Raw genomic sequence first — 23299 nt, forward strand, 5'->3', positions numbered from 1 at the left:
TACAGGAAACAGGACAAAGAGAAACAAAACAAAATTTTATCCTGCATTTTTATAAATAAGACTTAAATTAAATGTTATAATGTGCTCTTTAAGTTGACAATGAAAATTTGAGAGCTGAATTTCTAATGAGTCATAAAAATAATTCCTTACATTGTCTTTTAAAATAAACCTCAACTAAAAGTACATTTATCAAGTATCATGCTAAATAGCAGTAGTTCTCAAATTTTAGAGATCCTCAGACCCACCTAGAAGGCTGGTTTAAAGAGATTGCTGAGGTTTATCCCCAGGGTGTTTGACTTAGTCAGGGCTGGGGTGGAACCCAAGCATTTGCATTTCTATCAATTTCCCAAGTCGTGTTGATGTGTTTTAGAGACGATGCTTTGAGAACCCCTGCTATATGGTTATCTAGAATGTAGAACAGTGGTTAAAAGCATACATACTAAGTTACAGGCAAGATACTGGGTTGATTCTTAAACATGTTGCTTAATCTTTTGGGCTATGTTTCCTGATTTTTATAAAACATAATAGTAGCTCCCTCATTAGATAATCATGTGGAGGAAAGATATATAGCAAGACTTCAGTACCTGTTAACCATACTGTTAATTATAGTTCTATAAAATATATAGTTTATTCTCATATATCATACCCGAAGAGTTAGATGCTGTAGGTGAGAGTATACCTGTTTGTCCTGCAGTTATCTTCCAGATTTCCTACATCACCTCCTGGACCACATAGCTGACTGCTGTGAGCATTTTATCTTTCCCTGCCCCTGCAGAAGAGTAGAAAGAGTAGAACTCTCTGATTATGTTTTCTCCCTCATACACAGTGCACAAAATCTAGCAACCAAGTATTTAAAATAATCTACAGACTCAAAAATAAATCTTACTGTTCTCAGTTAAACTCTTCCTGGGATTTGTATTAAAGGAGAATTATGTTTGCATTAGTTGAGCTTTGCAGGATGCCCTGATAAGGCCTCAGCAATCAAAAGGTAATTATAAAGCAGGGATGTTTCAACTGCTATGTATACTTTTTTCCTATTCAGTGTGAACTGTAACTGTTAAATGTGTAATTACATTAAGGTGAAGATAAAAGTAAGTTCCAGATTACTTATCAAGCTAGTATGGTCAAGTACATGCAATAGTTTCCAACAACAAAACAACCCAGTAATAAATTACAACATATTTTTTGACTGTCAACAAATGTCATAACCCGTGCTTCTCCAATAGCATGATTCTGGCTGTGATACTGCTGGGAATGAATGGGATGGAAATATAATCATCCTGCTTTTCTTTTCACTGTACCATTACTGGATCCATGGTGCCACATTCAATTCTTTCCTTTGCCTCAGTTTACTTACCCAAACTACATTAACATTGGTCAACATACAGCTTGTACAACACTAGTACAGTGAGATTCTCAGAAGGAAAAGTTCCCTATAACAAAACAAACAAGCAAGCAAAACATAACCAGAGTCACTGAAATTAAGAACAAACTGACAGTAACCAGAGGGGAGGTGGGAGGGGTAATAGGGGAAAGGGGGAAGGGTTTTCAGGAACAACTATAAAGGACATATGGACAAAACCAAGGGGGGTGGGATCAGGGAGGGAGGTGGGGATGGCTGGGGTTGGGGGGAGGAGTGGAGGGAAAATTCAGACAACTGTACTTGAACAACAATTTAATAAAAAGAAAAGTAGTATCAATTTTTAAAAAAGAAAAAAGAAGTTCTGGAAGCATTTCAAGCTCTACCTTCTTCAAGAGTCAAGACACATATTAGCATTTGAAAGACTGAGAACCCCTACTGTAAAGAAACCAGCATTGTTGAACTGTAACAGACCCCAGATATTCCATATCAACTGAACTTTCAAAGGATATACTTCTTTGGGGGATGTTGCTCCAAATCTTAATTGCCCCAACTTAGTGGACTGTAGCCATTCATGAAATTTCAATCAAGGATTCTTTATCTAGCAAGACTATCCTTCAAAAATGAGGCAAAATAATGGCATTCCTAGATAAACAAAAACTGAGAGATTTTTTCACTAGCAAGCACATCTGTCCTACAAAAGAAGTTCTTTAAGTTGAAAGAACATGACACCAGATGTGAAGTAAAATACACAAAAAAAGAAGAGCAGAAAATGATAAATATAGGGGTAAACATAAAGTACTTACTATATATTTTGTTTTCTCTTAGTTTTAAAAAGATATCTAAAGGATTGTTTAAAGCAATGATTATAACCCTGTTACTGTGTTTATAGTATATATAAATATAATGTATATGACAATAATACCACAAAGGAGGAGGAAATGGAACTATATATTTATTAGAATTAGATCAGCATTAATCCAAAGCAGACTGTGAGTTGAGGAAAATAGATGTTGGTTAAAGAATACAAAGTTGCAATTATGTGGGACGAATAAGATCTAATGTATAATAATGTTCGACAGTATAACACTGCATTGAATCCTGGCAATTTGATACGAGAGTGGATCTGAGGTGCTCTCACCATACATAAAAAATGGCAACCGTGTGAAGAGATGGGCATGTTAATTAACTGGACTCTTGTAATCATTGCATTATGCATACATATCAAAATATTATGCTGTACACCTTACACATATACAGTTTTATTTTTAATGCATATTTTAATCCACGGTGTAAAACAGTTTGAAAGTTAACTCAAAAAAATCAAAGCTAAAATCTCAACAGAGTAATTAAAGTGGTTTATAAGAAAAATATTGGTTTACTACAAAAAAAGGCAGTAAAGGGGGGAAGCAGTGGAACAATGACAACAACACAAATACATGAGACATATAGAAAACAAACAGCAAAATGACAGACAAAAATCTAACTATATCAAAATTCCATTAAGTATGAATGCACTAAAGACTCCAATCAAAAGGCATGAATCAATCATCAGTCAAGAAAATGCAAGATTTAATTATATGATCCATACAACAGACATAGTTTACATTTAAAGACATAGTCAGGTTGAAAGTTAAAGGATAGAAAATGTATACAATGCACACAGTAACAAGAAGAGAGCCAAAGTGCCTACATTATAAAAGGATAATACAGCCCTGGCTGGAGTGGCTCAGTGGATTGAGTGCTGGCTTGCAAACCAAAGGGTCAGCAGTTTGATGCCCAGTCAGGATACATGCCTGGGTTGCAGGCCAGGTCCCCAGTAGGGGATGTGCAAGAAGCAACCACACATTGATGTTTCTCTTCCTCTCTTTCTCCCTCCCATCTCCTCTGTCTAAAATAAATAAAATCTTTAAAAGAAAAAGGATAATAAAAATTTCGTTTAAAAATCTATATTTATAAGATGTACTTTTGTACAAATATTTAAACATATTATTGAAACCTAGATGCTATTTTAAAATGTACAAAGGGATACAATATATTTCTTTAAATTCTGTTAGTGGCTGGGGAAGTAAAAATGTTAGAAGTCTGCTCTTGTATAGAAATTCTGCCATTGTGCAGGGAAATAAGTTAAGTTCCATGGGCTTCTGACTGATCCCAAATCACACAGTTATAGCAAAGTCGATATTAGAAGTCAAGCTCTCTTTCTTGGTCCTGTATTTCTTGCCCATTTTAAAGAGGCACCATAGGATGATGATTAAGTTCCTGGAATTTGGAGCTACACTTAAAAAATTCTGACTCCAAACCTTGTCAGCTGCATGACTTGGAGAGTTTTCCTAACTTCTCTGTTTCTCAATGATGTCATCTGTAAAATGGGGATTACAATAGTAAATATCTTATAGAAATGCTGTGAGGCCACGCATGTGGAATACTTAGAACAATAACTAGTACAAAGCAAATACTCCATAAAAGTGAGTTATTTCAGCTGAGAGCTTTGGAATGTTCCACTATATGTGCAAGAGATAAACCATCATCACGCCTGCCAGCACATTTGTGCAATACTGCCACAGATTTTAGTGCTCCTGACTCTGATGTTGAATCTACATCTGGACAGCAGGCCATTTTAGGGGGGCAGCATTAGAGAGATTGGGATGCAAAGAGGCAGCCCTGGAGGGAAAACCTTGCTAACAAGATACTATGTGCCGAACTCAGCAGCTTTTTCTGGTATTGCTGATGAAGGGGAGACAGTGCAAAATGGGAGATGTGGGACACTCAGAGGCAAGTCTGTAGGATGCATATAATTTATTGCTTGCGGGAAGACTAGAATGGAACACTAGGTCAGCAGGATGGCCAGATGGCAACTCACTGACCTCAGAAATTCTCCTTGCAAAGCACATTTTTTCTAGTCCTTTGCTCCCTACTTCCCTTCCTGAATTCCATGTGCCTGGCTCTCCCAGATACAAGCAAAATTGTCTTGCCCCTGTGCTTTTCCTCACATGGATTGCTTGTTCTGAAATGTCCCCCAGGCACCACCCTCTACCAACCATATTTTGAAATGTGCTAAATAGAGTGCAAATCATTCAACTGAGTACTTGGTATGTCTTGAACACTGGGATGAGCACTGATAATACAAATTCACACAATTTTAGAGTCAAGTGTGAGAGAGTGCCCTTATCATACTTTACTATGATTGTCTACAATTGAGGTTAGGCAAAGGTGTTCTGTGAGTGTAGACAAAGTATCTTACCAAGCCTGGTGATAATCAGCAACCACTTCCTGACATCCTGAATAGTTTGGTGAGTTATAGCTAACTCTATACATAAAGAGAACAAACAAAAGCAATAACACATGCACAGGTCAGAGGTCAGAGTCTGGCATTCTCATTATAGCTGAAGAATGGGACTGTTGGTGGGCAAGCATATAAAAATAAATCTGAAAGTGTGGGAATGAGTCAGATCATTAAAGAGCTGTGAATGATGATGCCTTACCAAGGGATTTGTATTTTCCTGTGACCACCAGGAGAAGCCACTACGAGATTTAAGCAGTACAATAATTTGACCAGATTTGTGTCTTAAAAAGACAACTTCGACAGAAGTTTAAAGAATGAATGGATTAAAAGAGTAGAGGCAAGAATAAAGTTAATTTATTTAGGGAGCTATTGAAAGACATCAACAGGGAGAAGATGAAGACCTAAACTAAGGTGATGATGGTCAAAAAGAGAAAAGAGATCAATGTGAGAGACATTCAGGAAAAACATCAGTGCTCCTTGACATCTAATTAGATATGTGAGTTGACATTAAGAGTGAAATACAGAATGACTCTAAAATACTTGGCTTTGGTACAAATATGCGTGGTGTTACCACTCTCCTGAGAGGGTATATAGAAAGTGGAATAAGTCGATAAGACTGTATTAGAACATGTTTACTGTAAGATTCATCTATATAATTGCAAAATATATATTTAAAAATACTTGCAGAGACCCTATCCACTCAATGCCAGATACTATTCTAGGCACTGGACATACAGCAATAAGACAAACAGTAGTTCTAGCCTTCAGACAGCTTACACTCAGCAGTGTAGGTGTGAATGTTCCAGTAGGTGACTGAATTGGTGCTGGAGCTTAGATGAGAGATTTGGTCCAGAAATGATTCAAGGGAGAACAGCTTATAGCTAACAATGGAAACTATTCTGTACTTAATTTTGTTTTACTACACAGAAGGAGGTAGTTTAGCAGAAACATTTAATGTAGCAGGAGTTTTAGGCTGATGTGGGTCAAAACTAATATAATCATGGAAAACCTGTGCCAGTGCATGCTTCATTAGTCAGCAGACAGCATTAGAATTCAGGTGATGAGACTTCTAGTCAAGATGGCAGTGTAGATAATGCTGTGCTCACCTCCTCCCACAACCACATCAAAATTACAACCAAACTACAGAACAACCATCATTCAGAACCACCTGAATTTGAGGTGAATGGAAGACCTACAACTATGGAATTAAAGAAGAAACCACATTGAGACTGGTAGGAGGGGCAGAAACGTGAAATGGGCTGACTCCACACACACCCAGGATGGATAAAAATTGGGAGGGATAACTCAGCTTGGAGGTCCCCCCACAAGGGCGAGGAATCTCCCACACCAGGTCACCAAGCCCAGGGTTCCTTTGCTAGGAGTAAAGTTCCTATAATTTCTGGCTGTAAAACCCAGTGGGGATTGAGCCTGAGGGAGATGGAAGCTCCTGGAGTCCCAGGCAGTTCCTCCTAAAGGACCCATGCACAGACTCACTCAGACTCACTCTCTCTGAGCTCCAGTGCTGGGAAGAAGCTTGACAGGCAACAGAAACATATAGGGAAGAACTGAATTGCTGAGCATCAGGGCAAAAGCTGAGGGGACAGCTTTCTCCCATGCAAAAGTGCTGGCAGAGGCCACCATTCCTTTGATGAGCCCTGCAGACACCATATGTGAGACACCATCAACCTGGATCACAGTTTGCTCCACTCTGGTGATTCCCTGAGACCTGCCCCCCACAACTTTTGGGTCCACCCAAGCTATTTCCAGCAGCTTTTCCATAGGAATGGCTGCCTTGCTCATGCTTCAGATTTTCCTAAATTCTCTCAAAGAAGCACCATCTGGCCTCAGCAAGCCCCGTACCTCTTACTAAGTCACCCCAGGCCCAGCACTAATAGGAGCCAACCTTGGTTCACAGCTTGGCCTTGCCTGGGCACCTCTAAGCCAAACACAAGTAGCAGCCATCTGAAGAATGCTTTGTGGCTCATGCTGGGTGTCCCTGGGCAAAACACAGGCAGTGGCTGATCTCAGCCTGCTCTTCCCAGGAGGACCCAGAGACAGCGCACTCAGTGGACAGCTTCAGACCACATCAAAGCATTACCACCTAACTACCTCCACAAGCAACACACTCAAGGGGCAAGCTCAGCAGGCACCAGAGCCCTGCTGAAGTAAGTCCTGGTTTGTGGAGTGGGCCCCTGCACAGCTGATCCTCCATGGTGGTCAGAGGTCAGTGGTCAGTGGTCACAACCTGTCCTTGCAGCTGATCAGCATGGGTAAATCCCTCCTGTTGATATGCCAACAGCAATCAAAGTTTAACTACAACAGGAGGAAGTAACAACCTACATGGGGGTGCGGGCACACCAGGAGTGCCCAGCTTGGATGAATGGGGAGGTTTTTTTACTAGGCCCTACAGGATACTTAATACATTAGGCTTCCCTACCAAGCCTGGGAGATGTAGCAGCTCTACCTAATACAAAGTTAAGAACAATCTAAGAATAGCCAGAGCGGGGGGGGGGGGGGGGGGCGGGAACAGTGGGAAGAGGGGATTACAGGAACTACTATAGAGGACACATGGACAAAACCAAGGGGGAGGGTGGAGGTGGGGGAGGGAGGTGGGTTCACCTGGGGTGGGGTGGAGGGATGGGGAGAAAAGGCATACATCTGTAATTGAATAACAATTAAAAAAAATCACAAAAATTCCAAGGACCTTAATATGTAAAGTTTTCACTTCACTAAATAAATATGATCTCAAAAAAAAAAAAAAAGAATCAAACACAGGTAGGCACCCAAAATAAAGAGACAAAGAAACATGGCTAAAATGAAAGAACAGAACAAAACTTCAGAAAAGGAACTAAATAAAATGGAGACAAGCAATCTACTAGATGCAGAGTTCAAAACACTGGTTACAAGGATGCTCAAGGAACTTAGTGAGGACCTCAACAGCACAAATAAGAACCAGTCAGAAATAAAGGATACATTAATTGAAATAAAGAATAATTTATAAGGAATCAATAGTAGAGTACATGAAGCTGAGAATCAAACCAGCAATTTGGAATGTAAGGAAGCAAAAAACATCCAATCAGAACAGCAAAAGGAAAATAGCATCCCCCAAAATGAGAATAGTCTAAGGAAGCTCCAGGACAATTTTAAGTGTACCAACATTAGCATCACGGAGGAGGAGGAGAGCAAGCAAGAAATTGCAAACCTATTTGAAAATGCAATGACAGAAAACTGCCCTGCCCTGGTAAAAGGAATAGACATATAAGTCCAGGAAGTTCAGAGAGTTCCAAAGAAGATGGACCCAAAGAGGCCCACACTAAAAAACATCATAATTAAAATGCAACAGATTAAAGAGAAAGACAGAATCTTAAGAGAAGTTAGAGAAAAGCAGTTAGTTACCTATAAGGGTGCTCCCACTATAATATCAGTGGATTCTCAAAAGAAACTATGCAGGCCAGAAGGGATTGGCAACAAAAAAATCAACATGATGAAAAGCAAGAACCTATAACCAAGAACTTGCTACACAACAAAGCTATCATTTAAAATTGAGGGATGGATTAAGATCTTCCCAGACCAGAAAAAGCTAAATGGGTTCATCATCACCAAACCAGTTTTATAAGAAATGGTAAAGGGTCTTCTTGAAGAAGAAGAGGAAGAAGAAGGAGGAGGGGGAAAGGAGGGGAGGAGGGGGAGGAGAAGAAAAATAAGAAGGAGGAGGAGGATAAGGAAGAGAAGGAAGAGAAGGAGAGGGAAAGGAGGAGGAGGAGGAAGAAGAAGAAGAAATATGAATGATAAAATGGCAATAAATAAATATCAACAATTGCTTCTAAAAAGCAATGTAAACAAACAAGCAGAACAGAAAAAAAAAAGAAGAAGAAGAATTCAGGGGAAATAATGCTACTCTGTACTGAAAGGAGGCTCTATCCCAAACTACAGAACACTTAGAGAAAAGTGACTGTGAGGGCAGGAGAACTTAAACTATGTTTAATGAGGAATAGTTAGATCAAATTGAGATATTTAGCCTGCTGAAGGTGATTATGGCACCAACCTACATTAAGGGGTGCAATCGGCTTTACTCAGTCTACCAATGTACATGTTCATCTTATCCAAAAACCCGAACAGAAATACTCAGAATAATGGTAGACCAGATATCTGGACACCCCACAGCCCAGTCAAGTTGACACAAAAATAGCTATCACAAGTAAGAACCATTTCTACCCATGGAGTGCTTGATCTCCAGAAACCATGGTTAGGATTTTCAGTCCAACTAAACAAATTTACTTCTGGATATTTAGTCAAAGACTTTGCTGAAAAAAGCTACAGATTCTAAAAAATAAGTATCACCATGCTCAGAGATCTTTTGGATCTCCTCAAAGCATGGAGCCCAGCCAGCCATGGCATTGGTCAAGGGTAGAAATGACACACTGCATTTTACAACTGCTGTCTAACCCACTTTCCAATCCAAGAATATCAGCAAAAGGCATGTCTTCTCATCAGTTTAATTGCCTTTTTAGTCTTTCATTGTTTCTTCTCAAGGACCAGACCCAGCAAACAGAAAGGAGAATGTGAGCATTAAAAATGTATTTTTAATTAGAGGGCTTTAATCTGATCCAAAGCACTGTGAAACTCCATGCTCTGCCTGCCCTAGTTCCCATTTAATCTTCATTTTTCCATTTCTTGTCAGCTGTGCGTGCAGATGCTACAATCTTATCTGTTTATCATGGGGCCAAGAAGATTTATGGTTGGGTGCATGTTTCGCTGCCTTCTCCACTCTCCTGGCACAGTTCCTGAGCTGCACAGCACAAAGAACACTTAAACAGGCTTAAATGGGAAGTCAGTCCCACATGTTCCCTGTAGTTCTCATCTGGTTATTTTTCAGCTTATGCTTTGGTTGAAGTTAAGGTAATTACAAAGTTATTGTTTGTCATTTCCGTTATCTTTGAGGTCAAAAAGACATCTGTTGAAAGTTAGGATCATCTGGCATTTGTGCCAGCTGGTGGTCAGTACCTGAGCGGATGTAAAAAGAGAAAAGGAGCTGGGTGTCCGCGCAGACTAGCTCTATAGGTGTGTGCTGTGTGTATGTATGTGCAGTGTGTGTATCTGTGTGTGTGCATGCATGCAAAAGAACTGTACTCTGCCATGAAGTCACAAGGGTAGGTTGCAAAGAAATATGAAATGCTATTGTCCTCAAAATTCACATGGTTTTCAAGTCACTAAGGTGGAGAAAAGCAATGGAGTCAGATGAAGGACTCTGAGTTTCCTCCCTGCTGAACTACTTATTTTCTTCACTAACATGCAATACGTAGTTCTCTTTGCAGAGTGAAAATGAGAAAATGGTCTAAGGTTTGAAATGCTGTATCATTTCATGAAAAAATATGTGATATATATGATTAGTGGTGGCCTTCTGAGCCAGCAAATACTGCCATGTTTGCACATCCAAAGTCGACCCTTCGGTTCACAGTTAGCAAACTTATTCTGCAAAGGGTCAGGTAAGAAATATTTCAGAACTGCAGGCCATGCAATCTCTGTTGGAACTACTAAACTCTACTGTTGTAGCACCGAAGCAGCCATGGGTAATGTGCAGTGAATGAGCATGGCTGTGTTCCAATAAAACTTTATTTACAAAAACAGGCAGTAGGCCAGATTTCGGCTAATAGGCTATAGTTTGCCAACTCCTCCTTTCATTTACATTCCACAGTTTGTCCCTGGACATATAGACCATAAAATAGAGGTTTAAGATGGAGTTGTAGAGTCAGGAGGGAGAAGAAAAAGGAGTCCTATGTCAAACTGCATGTTTTTCTAGGCATGGGGGATGTTACTATGCCCCAAATTCTCTTTGAATGATATATTTACCTCACTCCCTTTCCTAAAGGTGATATCTACTGAGGCCAACCAAACTTCTACTAGGATTATGTTCTACAAATCCAATTTTGTCTGAGGAGATAAAATTTTGGTTCATATCTTTCTCTTAGCACCACAAAAACATGGGGGGTGTTCAAAATTCTCTAGGGCTGAGCATTCAGATATTCAGAATACAACTGCAGTCTCAACATTAACCATGGATTGTTTTTGTTTTCAAATGACATCATTTACCAAAATATAAACAAGTAGTTGTGGTGTCTGTTAATATCCACTCCTTTGTTACATGGGAAGAACTTCACCTAATCTCCAAAGGAGGTATAGGTGTGTTCCACTTACATAAATCAGGAAAAAAGAAGAAATACGTGTATTTCGGCATCTAAAATTCTTCAATAAGCTTGTTGAAGATATTGCCTTTAACATCAATTAGCTTCTTTTAGTACAAATCCATTCAAAATGACTTATTAAAAAGCCTTCGCTATACCTTTGACTATTCCTTCAGATAACGTTTCACTAAATTACATAATAGACAGATACTGACAAACCACTAAAAATGTAAGTAACAATGTGATTATTCTTACTACTGAGTGAGAGGTTTTGCCTGCATTAAACATTTGGTACAAGTAATTGGTTGTTGCTACAGGACTGGCAATTGGTAAATGTCATAAATTTGCATTAATTGCAATCACATATAAAAATAGCAACTTAAGATAAAATTTAAAATAATAAAAAGGTAAAAAAACCCTCACACTGTGAAATTGAACAATGTGCATAAATTTCAAAATTATATAAAATATTTTCATCTACTAAAATTAGAATAATTGACAGGAATTGCTTTTAAGGATGTGATTCAAAATACAGTCTCCATTTTAGGAAAAAAATGAGAAAACTTAAATGGGTAGGTTCTTTGCTACTGGGGACAATTGGGGTGACCAACATGTATAAACATTCAAGAAAATGATACATCAGAATGGTCTCACTATGTCTTCACTGATGAGATAAATGAGAAAGAAAGTCTTCGTGGAGCCATAGACTCAGTTGTTAACTTACAGGGTTTGTTATCAAAGTACAAAGATGTTGACAGACATACAAAGTAATTATTAAGAGCTTTTCTAACACAGATTGTGCACTGTTGACCAATTGCAGTGTAAATACTTTGATTGAAACAATTACCAGTAAACACAGCAAAAGCCCAACATCCTACAGATTGACCATCAATTCGTTAAACAATGATTGCTTCCTTGATGCTTACTGTGTATGCTATATTGCACTGGGAGCTATGGGCGTTCACAGTAAAATGTAAGTCAGGGTTCCATTTTATCAACAGGATCTGGGACTTACTCATCTTTATATCACCCATAATGGCTGGAACAGTCTTAATAACACCCAGCAGTAGTAATGAGCATTACTGTTTATTAAGTGCATGGAATCTACTAGGAACACATCATATATAGATAAAAAGAAGTAAGTCTAAGCACTAATATTAAAATAAGCTACTGACCTTTAAAATATAAAATTGTTCTATATAATATATGTAATAAGGTGATATGAAATGTTTACTATGCTTGTCCTCTGTCACCGAAGAATATTGTCAAAGTTTCTGGTAATGTTTTATGTCCTAACTGATCTCTAAATCCTGCACATTTCAAAGACCATAGGGAAATCGGCTACATACCCCTTGAAAAAGCAACAATAAGCATTCCTCTTTATTATATTACAACAGATTTCAAATGTCCAGCTCTATGAATCATTTTTGCCCTTTTGAGATGTACAAGCTAGTACACATGCTCTGGGTCTGCACGGATGTAGAGATACATGTCTGAAAGAAACGTGACACACTCCAACGTGATACATGGAGATCTTAGAACTGATGAGCCAGGTATGCCCCTGAGTGACGCAGCAGATTTTCTGAGCATAAAAAGACATGCCAAGATTCTCTGTGTCACCTAAGCCTTACCCTGCTTGGGGAAATGAGCCTTCATTGTTTCCTTTGTCCTGATAAAGGTAACTATTACTTTGCTTTCATCTTCTCTTTCATGGCAAGCATTCAAAAGTCTGCATAAATAAAAACGCGTGTAACTGCAGGACACTCAGAATGCCTAGACTGCAGGAACAAAGGACGTATGTTTTCATTTGCATGGCCGTGAAGGCTGCATATCCTGGAATGTGAAAGGAAAGGCACAGTGGTGTAGTGGAAAGTTAGTGACCCAGGCATCGGGATACTTGTGTTCCAGTGTTGGCTTTGCAATTCGTCCCTTTTAGACCTGGAGCAAATAAATACCTTAACTCCTCTGAGCTCCGGCTATGTAATCTGTGCAAGGGCAATGTTGCCAGCACACAGATCTCGGTTTCTAATACCATTCTCCAATGAAAGAAGTCGGGGCTACTTAAAAAGTGTCTGATAAGAAGACTGAAGCAGGGAATAGATCAGATGAGCCAGGAACAACCTGTAGTGACAGAAAGTAACAGTGATCTCAAAAAACAATATGATAGGGCACAGGAGCCAACCGAACAAGCTCCCAATGACTACTGCTAGAGCAATTTGAGCAACAAAGTAGATAATATAATGTTGGATTAAAACTCAAAGTATAAGCCAACATATAAAATACCTATCTATGAATGTATACTGATATAAATAAGTAATGGAATAAATAATGGGGACTAAGAGACAAATCTCCCATACAGAGAATTCTAAATAATTTCCATAGACTGCTCCCCCTCAAGTGAATAGCACAACTTCTTAGCCCTTAAGTGAGGACTATACTTTGCAACTTGCTCCCAGAGTATATTATAGTATGGGCAGTGATACCAGAAGTAACTTTGAAGTAGAGAAACCTGGCAAACAGTATATAGTTAAGGTCAAGGTGAAGATCATTAGTGATGAGCCTTGTTGATAGCATGTACCCTTGATATAATGTAATAAGAGGGCACTTTACCTTTATCCTCTTCCTCCCCAACACTCGTAGCTCCAACTTGATCATGAAAAAAATAAATCAGACAAACCCAAATTGAGAGACATACTACAACATATCTAACCAGTATTTCTCAAAACTGCCAGGGTCACAAAAAACAGGGAAAGTGAGAAACCATCGTAGCCAAGAGGAGCCTAAGGAGGCATAACAACTAAATGTAATGTGCTTTGTTGGATGGGATCCTGGAACAGAGAAAGGAGGTTAGGGAAACATTAATGAGATCCAAATAAAGAGTGAAATTTAGTGAATAATAATGTATCAGTATTAGTTCATTATTTGTGACAAATGGACCATAATAATACAAGATGCTAACAATAGGGGAAATTCGGTGTGGGGTATATGGGAACTCTCTGTATTATCATTGCAACTTTTCTGTACATTTAACACTAAAATAAAACACATTTAAGTATTTAAAAATGACATGGTTGAACTATATTCTACATATTAGCTTTTTATTGTTCTATGACTTTAATAAGTATTATTCCTTTGTGGGTTGGGGCCAGAAAAAATCTGTTTCTTATAGTTCATTATAGAGGATACTGAGCAATCACATGGGCCCTGCAGCCTTCACCAGTCTTCCTAGCACCAAACACAGAATTCCCAATAAAAGTTAATCACATGGAAAAAAGTTATGATTCTCTTTTCCCCTGATATATAAGTAGAAACAAATTGTCACTCAGGTATAAAAACCACTTTTGGGTTTTGTTCCCCCTTAAGTACAGTCTTTTAATCCTTAATGAACCCCAAAACAATCCTAAAATTTTGAATGAATAGTGCATAAACCTACAGTATAAGTCTATTAAAATCTTTGCATTGTAAGTGTTACTTATCAACACTCTCTACATAATAATTAAAAGTAATTTGCGTTGTCAAAAACTAAGTAAATTCATTCATAGTCCTTACCAGTACTTGCATGTCTGTAGCACAGCCCAGGAAGCAGTAGTTTGAAAGGCGTAAACTTCTGCAGGCCCTGGTGCCAGGGTTACTTTCAGGGTTAAACCAGGCAAGGTCTTTGGAAAGAGATCTGCCTTCCTGCTTAGGGGCAGAAACTCCAGGGCAAAAGGCATCGCAGATATCTTCAAGAATACTGATCTACCACGTAAAGAATGGTCTAATGTGAATTTCCTTTTCCATTCCTAAATGATGATGAATAAAATGAGGATTTGGGAGGGAATATATTTAGAAGTATAATTGTGGCCTTGGAAACATTTCAGCATATCTTTTTTTAATTGAATTTATGTGGGTGACATCGGTTCATAAAACCATACGGGTTTCAAGGGCTCAGCTCTAGAACACAGGATCTGCACACTGCATTGTGCGCTCACCACCCAAAGTCAAGTCTTTCCTGCTACCATTTATCCCACCTGTGTTTACTGCAGCTTTATTTACAATTGCCAAGATGTGTAAGCAACACCAGTGCCCATCAGTAGATGAGTAGATAAAAGAGCAGTGGTGCATTTACACAAGGGAATACTACTCGGCTGTAAAAAAAAAAAAAAGGAAATCTTCTCTCGGCATTTCTGATTTTTTAGGGTGGCTTTGGCTTGTGACATTCCAATATGCTGCCTTTCCCTGTCGTTTCTTTATCCACATGGATCTCTAGCTTCTCCACTCCAGGGCATGATTAGCCAAACCATGTCTTCAACTCCGAAGTTGGAAAGATGAGCAAGTGAGGAACTGTGAGGGGCCTTGTGAGACGTGATCTATTTAAATGTGAAGTTACTACTGAAATCATCGCCATCTGGTTGATAAAGAGCAACAGTCTCAGAGCAGCAGCCGTTTTTGCCAATCATGTCAGAAAGAGTAAAGTAAGATGCCCACTGAAGGACGCTTGTTGTAAGTAAAAGAAGAGAGCAAGAAAAAAAAAGTACGAAAAAGGAAAGCATTTCCCAACTGATTTTGAAAGCAATACTATATTACATTGGAAAGATAAAAAAGATATTTAGGGCACATAGTTGATGATTAATTTTCTTTCCTTTATGAGATCTCCTGTTATCAAAATTTTGTTTCATTTTGAGTTAATACTTTCTTTGGTAAATTTTATTTAGTCATATTACACTGACTCAGAATTGATCATAAATGAAGTAAGACTAACTCTACCTTCATATTAACTCTGTTTATTATTTGATTTTTTAAATGTATATATTTTTATTAAATGGTACCAAGAGGCTTAAACTATTTGAAAGAATAAACTTTTTGTAGGAAAATCCTTTAGTATCAAAATCCAGTAGTATCCAATCCTTTTGAAATTCCTATTACTAACCTTAATTTTAGTTTATTTTGAATTGTTGAAACTTTAAACATTTTCACTTTGCCCTATAATCCAAATTGTTAGAAGTCCTAATGCATAATGAAATTGTATTAATTTGCAAATATGCTAAGAGTCAGCCCCTTCAGTACTTCAAATTCACCTTGTCCTAAAGTATTTGCATTTGCTTGTGTGTTGTGTTTTGAATGCTAGGGTACTGAACTCACATGGTTGTGTTTTGCCCCTTTTGGATTCCTAGGATTTTTGCTAGTAAAAAAGTATTACTTCAACAGAAATAAATTTTATGGATGGAATTCTCATTCTTTCTCCTGCTGGAGAACTTGGTCCACATGGTGTCATCACTGGACTCTCCATGGAATTGTTTGTGTTAGTCAAGGAAAAGGTTAAAACACTGGGACTTGGTTGACAGTAATAGTAAGTTGAAAGGGAAGGTCTTTGGTAGTCACCTGCCTCTTCATTTTACTGATGATAAAACTGAGGCTCAAGAAAACCCACCGATGACTTATCCAAGCCTACCAGAACCAACCAGGTGCGTCTGCACCCAGGTTTCCCCCCAACATGCCCCATATTCTGTTGGTACTTCTCACAAACTGTTGGTGCCATTCCCCAAACTCTAGCTACTCAGGCCCATTACATGGTGCCACTATTTGTGAAAAAGTTCCTGTCTAGGGTAAGTTGATCTCCAGAATACCTCTCTCTGGGGTCTTTTAATAGAGTGAGAGGTTCTGTTGTTTAATACTAGAAAGCTCAAATTAATGTAAATGTGTTTACCTCTCACCCAGACTAACCACACGCAAACTCTCCCTGTTACCCTGCCCTTGGATGTCTCTATGGGGCTGCCCTCAGGGGGCTCCTCCAACCTTCGGCAAAACTCTTTCGTCCTTAACGCAGGAGAGAAATCATCATGGCATGTGCACGTCAGGCCCCTGATTGCCGTTGAGCTCTGTCCTCATTTTGCTGTTGAAGGAAATCAGTCAGAAAATATACGCTCAATATCTGTCTTTGTTCCTTTCTGAGACAAGCTAAAGATTGAGACCTTACTTCTCTCTCTCCTTCATTTTACCTCTGAGGAAACTTCCAGAGAGTTTAGGTTGCTTTTATACATCCTTGCTGTTGTCTAGAAAGTATCTCTTTAACTCAGTTTAAGAAGATGAACTTTCAATCTCTGAGGTTAAATTAAAAGATACACTGGTGCCTAGAGGAGACTACTTTTAAGAGACACCTTCGAACTGCCCTAATTTAGAATAAATTGATCATTACAATACAGTCTTTAAAAATAACAAATCTATGGGGTTAGGGGTGCTCGAGTTGGGCTGTGTCCCCAGATGTCGCACTGCTCAGCTCACCCAAACAGCCAGTGTCTCCTTCCACTGCGCTTCTGTATGTGACCCTCCCAAAGTTGAGAGCTTGCTCAAAGATGATGGGCTTTTTGCTAATGGAAGAAAACTATATGTATTTAGGAACGTAAATGCAGTTTTGGTTAACTTCTAAAGCCTCCACATTAGTAGCTAAATGCCATTCATCGAAATTCACAGGAAATAAATTAGAGCTGAGAACTTTTAAGGTCTATATTCATATATTCAGGTCTCAGTTAGGTGTAGTAAACTTAAAAACTTTGAGAAGGATACATTCTCTAATTACTTTAACCTACTCACCAACATTTCCCCCCACAGGCAGGGCTGCATAGGGCAACCGCAATACGGTCAAGTGAACTGCTCAAACATCGTTCAAGTTTGTGTCCAGGTTACCAACTACCTTCCCACTTGCTTGGCAATAGCGTGCTTTACAGTGGCTCTTAGTGTTCCCTGCGGTCCTATGTATGTACTGAGTGGGCGTCTTTATTACATTTTAAGTGAAATAAAGATTAGAAAACATTGATTTACATAGCAGGGTGGCTCCCAGATAAATAAGTAGCAAAGTACAATAATCATTTGTCTGAAAAGAGTTTCTCGGCCACATTAGAAAAAGCCTAGAGTGCACACACCATCCACATGTTCCAGTTTAATGAAAGCAGAGTCACTGATAACAGCTCAGGATTCAAGAAAGAATTAAGTCGGTAACATTCTTCCGACCATAAACTTAGTCTAACATAGTTCTGCAGTGAGAATAATATTTGGAAATATTTTATTGGTGAGCAATTTGTGTTTTTCTTTCTTCAGTAGCATTTCTACCATTAAAGCTAGACTGTGAGGAGCATGGCCCCAGGGAAAGGAACAACAATATATTAAAGGGTTTACACATAGAGGACCATAGAAGTAGCGGGGTGGTTGCACAGGAAGAGCAAGAAGGAGGCTCCTCGTGGTGAGAGGAAATGGGGGTAGATAGTGCAAGGAGCACGAAGTCAGATTTGAGTTCTCTGCTTTCCCCTTGAAATCTAAATCTCTTTGGAATGCAGGGAATACAAACATCTGGACTGTCCTAAGAAAGTCCCCATGGGTGATTTCGCTTCTCTCTCCTTGGAGTATGTGAGACTGAGAGTAGAATTAAATCAATTATATAAAACAAAAAAATAAATCAATCATTAAAATAAAAAGAGGTTTTATAATCATCATCATCATCTTAATTTCATTCAAATGAAGTGCATTCATTTCAACGTTGCTGCATTATTGCAATAGACAAGATAAAGAAAAAAAAAACCAGCCAAAAAATTTAGGTTAATAGTTCATTTGGTTATTAACCCTGACTTCTTTGGTTTGTGTCATAAACAATTTTAAAAATTGTATCTACTTTTCCCCTCAAAAACTATTTATGTACTTTATAATTAATAAGATAGAGCCAAAAAAAAAAAAAACCCAACTGAAATGTTGAAATTGATGACATCATCTTTGGGTTTTTTTCTTTATTTTATTCAAGCATTTGTGAAGTATTTGTCATTTTCCGAAGTTCTAACTAACACATGAAATGAAAGTTAACTATACACATAAGTACTTTTAAATTAATACACTTATCATGAATAATAGCCAAAGGGGGATCCACAAGAGACCCTCCATCTAGCCGTTGGCTCCGCTGAAAGGGGAGTTTGAGGTTGTGGTACTGCTTTGACATCTGTCTCCCCCAGCTAGCTGTGTACTCACACCCGCTGCGGGATGGGCAGGAAGCAAAGGGCAAGGGGGAATGAGGTGGGGCTGTGGTGGGTGTGTGTGGCGCATGCGCAGGTGAGAGAGAGAGCAGGAGAGTGCAGAATTTTCCAGAGCACCACTGGTGCCACCAGTTCCTCTTCCTGCTATAGGGTGGGGAGAGTACATTTCCGAATCAGTAATGATAATAATGGTTTTTAAGTGAACAGAGCTATTGTTTTAATAATTAAATGTAATTGAAGACTGTACACTTAGACTTTATTTTAAATAATAAAGCCTATTCTTTAATGAAGGTGGGCAGGAGTTCAGCCAAGCAGCTAGTGGAAAAACAAAAAACTTTCATGTTTTAATTTAGCCCAATGAGTCAAGCCCCTCTCCATTTGATAGCAGCTGTTCTTATTGGTGGGTTAAACCTTTGTAAAGGACTCTTTGTTTACAGTGTTAACTTACTAAGAAAACAACATGCTTTTAGCATCTTAAAGTAATTCAGCTTTAAGCCAACACATGCTTAAAAGTTTAACCAGAAGAGTTAGGTATCAATTCTAAGTGATAGTATCAGCGGGCTGTGTTGTCCATGTAACTGTGTAATAGGATAGGCCTGTAATAATTCTCTAGGCAGTGGACATAAAAAAGAAGAAAAAAACTCTGTAATTTAATTTCCTCCTGCCTCTTGCCCTTTCCTTCACTTGATGAGTAAGTGAATTAAATGTGCTAAAATCCTCATCACCATTTCCTCCCCGCCCCATGAACACAGGTTTGGCTACTCTCGGAAATAATTGCCTTCCTTCTATTTACATGCATCAATAAATCGAGTTACTGTGAACTGACATTGGTTAGAGAGATGGAAAACTTCAGGTTCAGAGATTTAAAAAAAGCAACTAAAGGTCGCTGCTTATATAAGCTTCAAAGAGCCAACACCAGAGCTGTATACTTGGCGAGCTAATCTTAGCAAAAATGGTTTTGCAAAATGAATCTGTTATGATGCATTATTGGGCCCTTATTCCCAGGCCAAGGAAACATTCCCCTTATGGTTATTCTTTGAGTTCAAAAGGACTCTGGTATTAAAGGCTGCAGCCTAAGGGTGACCCTGCAGGTGCACAGAGGACAGAATCCCAGGCACTTTAAGGGCTTTTTCTCTGTTTCGGTGTGAATGCTGGGGAAGCATTCTATTGATTCCAGGGAAAATTTCAGCTGCTTTTTAGTTCAGTTAAATTTGACCTAAATGTTTTCACTCAGAAGAAAGAATGAAAGAAGGCTGGCTTATGCCATGGTGTCCTTGGTAAAAACCAAATGAGGTACCTTTTAAAAACCTATTGCCCTTCTAACCCTTTTGGTTGAGTCTAGAGCAGTAAGCATTTGAAGGTGTGTTAGCTGTTGAGAGAAACAAAATAATAAGCAACATGGAACGTAGGGCTTAATTACCGTCCCCGTAAGATCTGAGGCATACCGAAAGAATTATTGGACAGAAAACACTGATATCTGAAGATCAAAAGAACTACACATTAGATGAGAAGGCAACTGAGATAGAATCCTGAAACAAAAAGATGACATTAATGGAAAAAAAAAACCTGGGCAAATTAAAATACAATCCGGGGTTCAGTTACTGTATTGGTGCCAGTTCCTTAGTTTTGACAAAGGCACCACAGTGTGGCAGGGTAACACCAGGGAACACTGAAACCAGGTGAGAGTGTACAGGGACTTTATCTTTGCACCTTGTCTAGAAATCTAAAATGATCCCAGACAATATGTTTTCCCCAAGTTATTCCAAAGAAATCCAGCATTAAAAAAAGGATCTGGAAGCTGTTGCACAATGTCCTTCAGCCCTGATGTTCTAGGACATTTTGAAACCCTGTCTTACAAAGATGATGGGTAAAGACCCGGACCGGCTGGCCAGCCACCGCTTTTATTCTGTTTGAAAGTGAAACAAACCCCTCTCATTCTAATGGTGTGCACTGTAGTATTGTCGCCTGCAGTGGAGACGCCAGGAGTCTGGGGTGTTTGTGAGTGGCGGCGTGCGTCTTTGGAATTGGATACTGAGACCATCATCTTCTAGTCAATGAGGCGGGGATACTGGAATGATGGACGACACAAAGAAAATTAACCTACTTGAATCCCAAGCAGCGAGACAGCCTTTGTGGTGTGAGTTTTAAGTGAACTCGCAGAAAGCCAGTAAGAATCTGTGCCAGTTTCCCCAGCTACGAAAGAAAGCAGGGTTTGTTCTCCAAAGGTATTTTCAGGATGAGATCAGTTAAACAAGCCGTCAGGAATAGTGCTCCTTGTGGTAGATGTGACCTCCTCAGGGTCATCTATTTGCCATCCAGAGGCTCAGGCATCCAGGCCTTCAGAGCCAGCCCTGCATTGTACAGAGACAGAATACACGATTGCCCACACAAGGTGATCCAAAGGAAGGCAAACGGCCAGATGTGCCAGAAACACCGCCTGGCTAACGCTGAAAAGGGCTTGCAGTTCTCATCACTCACTCACGTTGATGAAGAAAAGGGGCCACAAACAAAACCTGATGAGCTCTGGAGATGCCTGCGTGGCAGCCTTACCAACTCCGAGACCTAAAGTAACCACATAGCATGGTCTGAAATTAAAACTTTCTAACTAAAAGTGGTTCATGACGGGTAGTCATGTCCTAGGCCAGTATTGTTCCCTAAAAAAGGTCAATTTTTACCTTAACTGAGCCTGTCTGTTGTCTTTTGCATCTATGATAACATACCTTTGGAGAGTCAAATTTCCTTTTTCAGACCCCTCAAAGCACAGGACCACACCAGAGGCAGACCACAGATCCCCTCATTGTCATTGTTATGATGTTAATTGTCAACTATTAACTACTCTGTACCCATTGTGTAAAAGTGTCTATCATTTTACTTTTCATCCAATCCCAGAGGTTTCCCTGCTTTGCTTTCTCCCGCCTCTGTAATCAATCACCAATGGATTTCCTGTAACCCCCTTAGGCCTCCTCCTTTAATGTATAAAATAAGGTGCTAACTGCCATTCTCTGGAGCATTTCTCAATCCGTTGAGATTTTGCCTCCCAACAATTGTCTTCAGTTTATCTTAAATAAACTCACAAAAATCCTCTACAGATTTCAATGTTTCTTACATAACAAAAGGAAAACCCTGCAGCTAAGGACATTTACGGCACTGCCCCAGACTTAGCACATACCCAGTTCCTGTTTACTGTGAGTTTGGAATTGGGGACAGGAATAGTTCTAGATGAGATACAGAAGCAGAAAAGTTCTGATAAAAGTCTGAAGGTGGAATGCTTGCAAGTGGTAAGAGCAGTTTGTGGTACAAAATGTCATTTTTCCTGAGCTGTCTGTATCCTTTGTCAAGGAATAGAAGGACCTTCAACTTCAAGACCAACTCCAAAACTGGTTAATTAAAATACTTGTATGTCTAATTAAATTTGAGAATGGCTCCTAATCATCGATTTCATTAGCATTAATTATTATTTCAAGTGGCTAGCCATAGACTATTGCTATAGATTAAAGTGTATTTTAAGGTCAATTCACAAAGGTATTTTTTTAATGCAAAAGCACAGAGGAGCCTCACTGTAAGGCACCCATTCTATTCAGGGTTCTATGTGCTCCCACTGAAAATTATGATTTTCTACCTGCAGAGAAATTATTTTAAAATCCCAGTAGCTTTCCCAAGGGCAGAATATTGATATTCACCTCCTTAGAAAGACAGGGTTCACCTGGGAGTGCTTACAAATGTTACCTAAATTAGCCATCTTCATAATGAAGCCAACAGGGTCAAATTGATCATCCTGAACACTTCCTGTAAGTAGCAATGACAATTCTGTTCTCCCCCTACAGTTTTTCCATAGAATAACAGCATTGCCTTCTGTATCTGATTCAAAAATGCCAATAATAATCAACCAGCAGTCAAAGGCCTCCAATAAAGAGAAGAGTCTAAGAATGTTCTAAATCTTGATCACAGTTGTAAGGAAATATATATTCATAAAAATTCATTGTGTGGTACAATTAAGATTTCTGTAGCTCACTATATATATATATATATATATATATATTATCATTCATAAAAATGAGGGCAAAATGATAGTATAAGAACACAAGGAATGCAAAAATAGAGCATTCTCTTTAGAATTTAAATTTATATTTATCTTGTTTACCAAACCTTTCAAAATGCTGCATACAAATTTCTTTACCTTTACGTGATGCGTATTAGTGGGAGATGTGAATTCAACTGGTTGCTGAGATAGGGATGTGTGGTTTCCATTCCTTAGCCCCTCGTCTGGTAACTTTTTCTGAATCTCTAATATTCTATTCTCATAGAATCCTGTGTATACACCTATTGTATCACATGTTATATTATCATGCATAATGTGTTTGTCTATCTCTGAAGCAGGGTGCAGCCAAGAGGAGGGCCCCAAGAAGGGATTTGTAATGGGGTCCAGAACTCAATGTGTCCAGGAAATATTAGAAATACATATAGGATGTCCTCACCC

The 23299-nt window shown here is 38.9% G+C and overlaps 1 long non-coding RNA gene across 3 annotated transcripts in view; it reads right to left on the bottom strand.

Moving 5' to 3' along the window:
• Positions 1-23299, bottom strand: part of LOC123479976 (uncharacterized) — a 77876-nt gene that overhangs the window by 37465 nt on the left and 17112 nt on the right. For 2 of the 3 annotated variants that reach the window (XR_008425919.2, XR_006655816.3), the window contains exon 2: positions 680-769. This is a non-coding gene — a long non-coding RNA (uncharacterized lncRNA). Of the gene's footprint in view, positions 1-679; positions 770-12783; positions 12950-23299 lie in introns of all 3 variants that reach the window. The other variant, XR_008425920.2, reaches the window with a different exon arrangement.

This window comes from Desmodus rotundus, chromosome 13, assembly GCF_022682495.2.
Source record: "Desmodus rotundus isolate HL8 chromosome 13, HLdesRot8A.1, whole genome shotgun sequence".
Taxonomy (NCBI): Eukaryota; Metazoa; Chordata; class Mammalia; order Chiroptera; family Phyllostomidae; genus Desmodus; species Desmodus rotundus.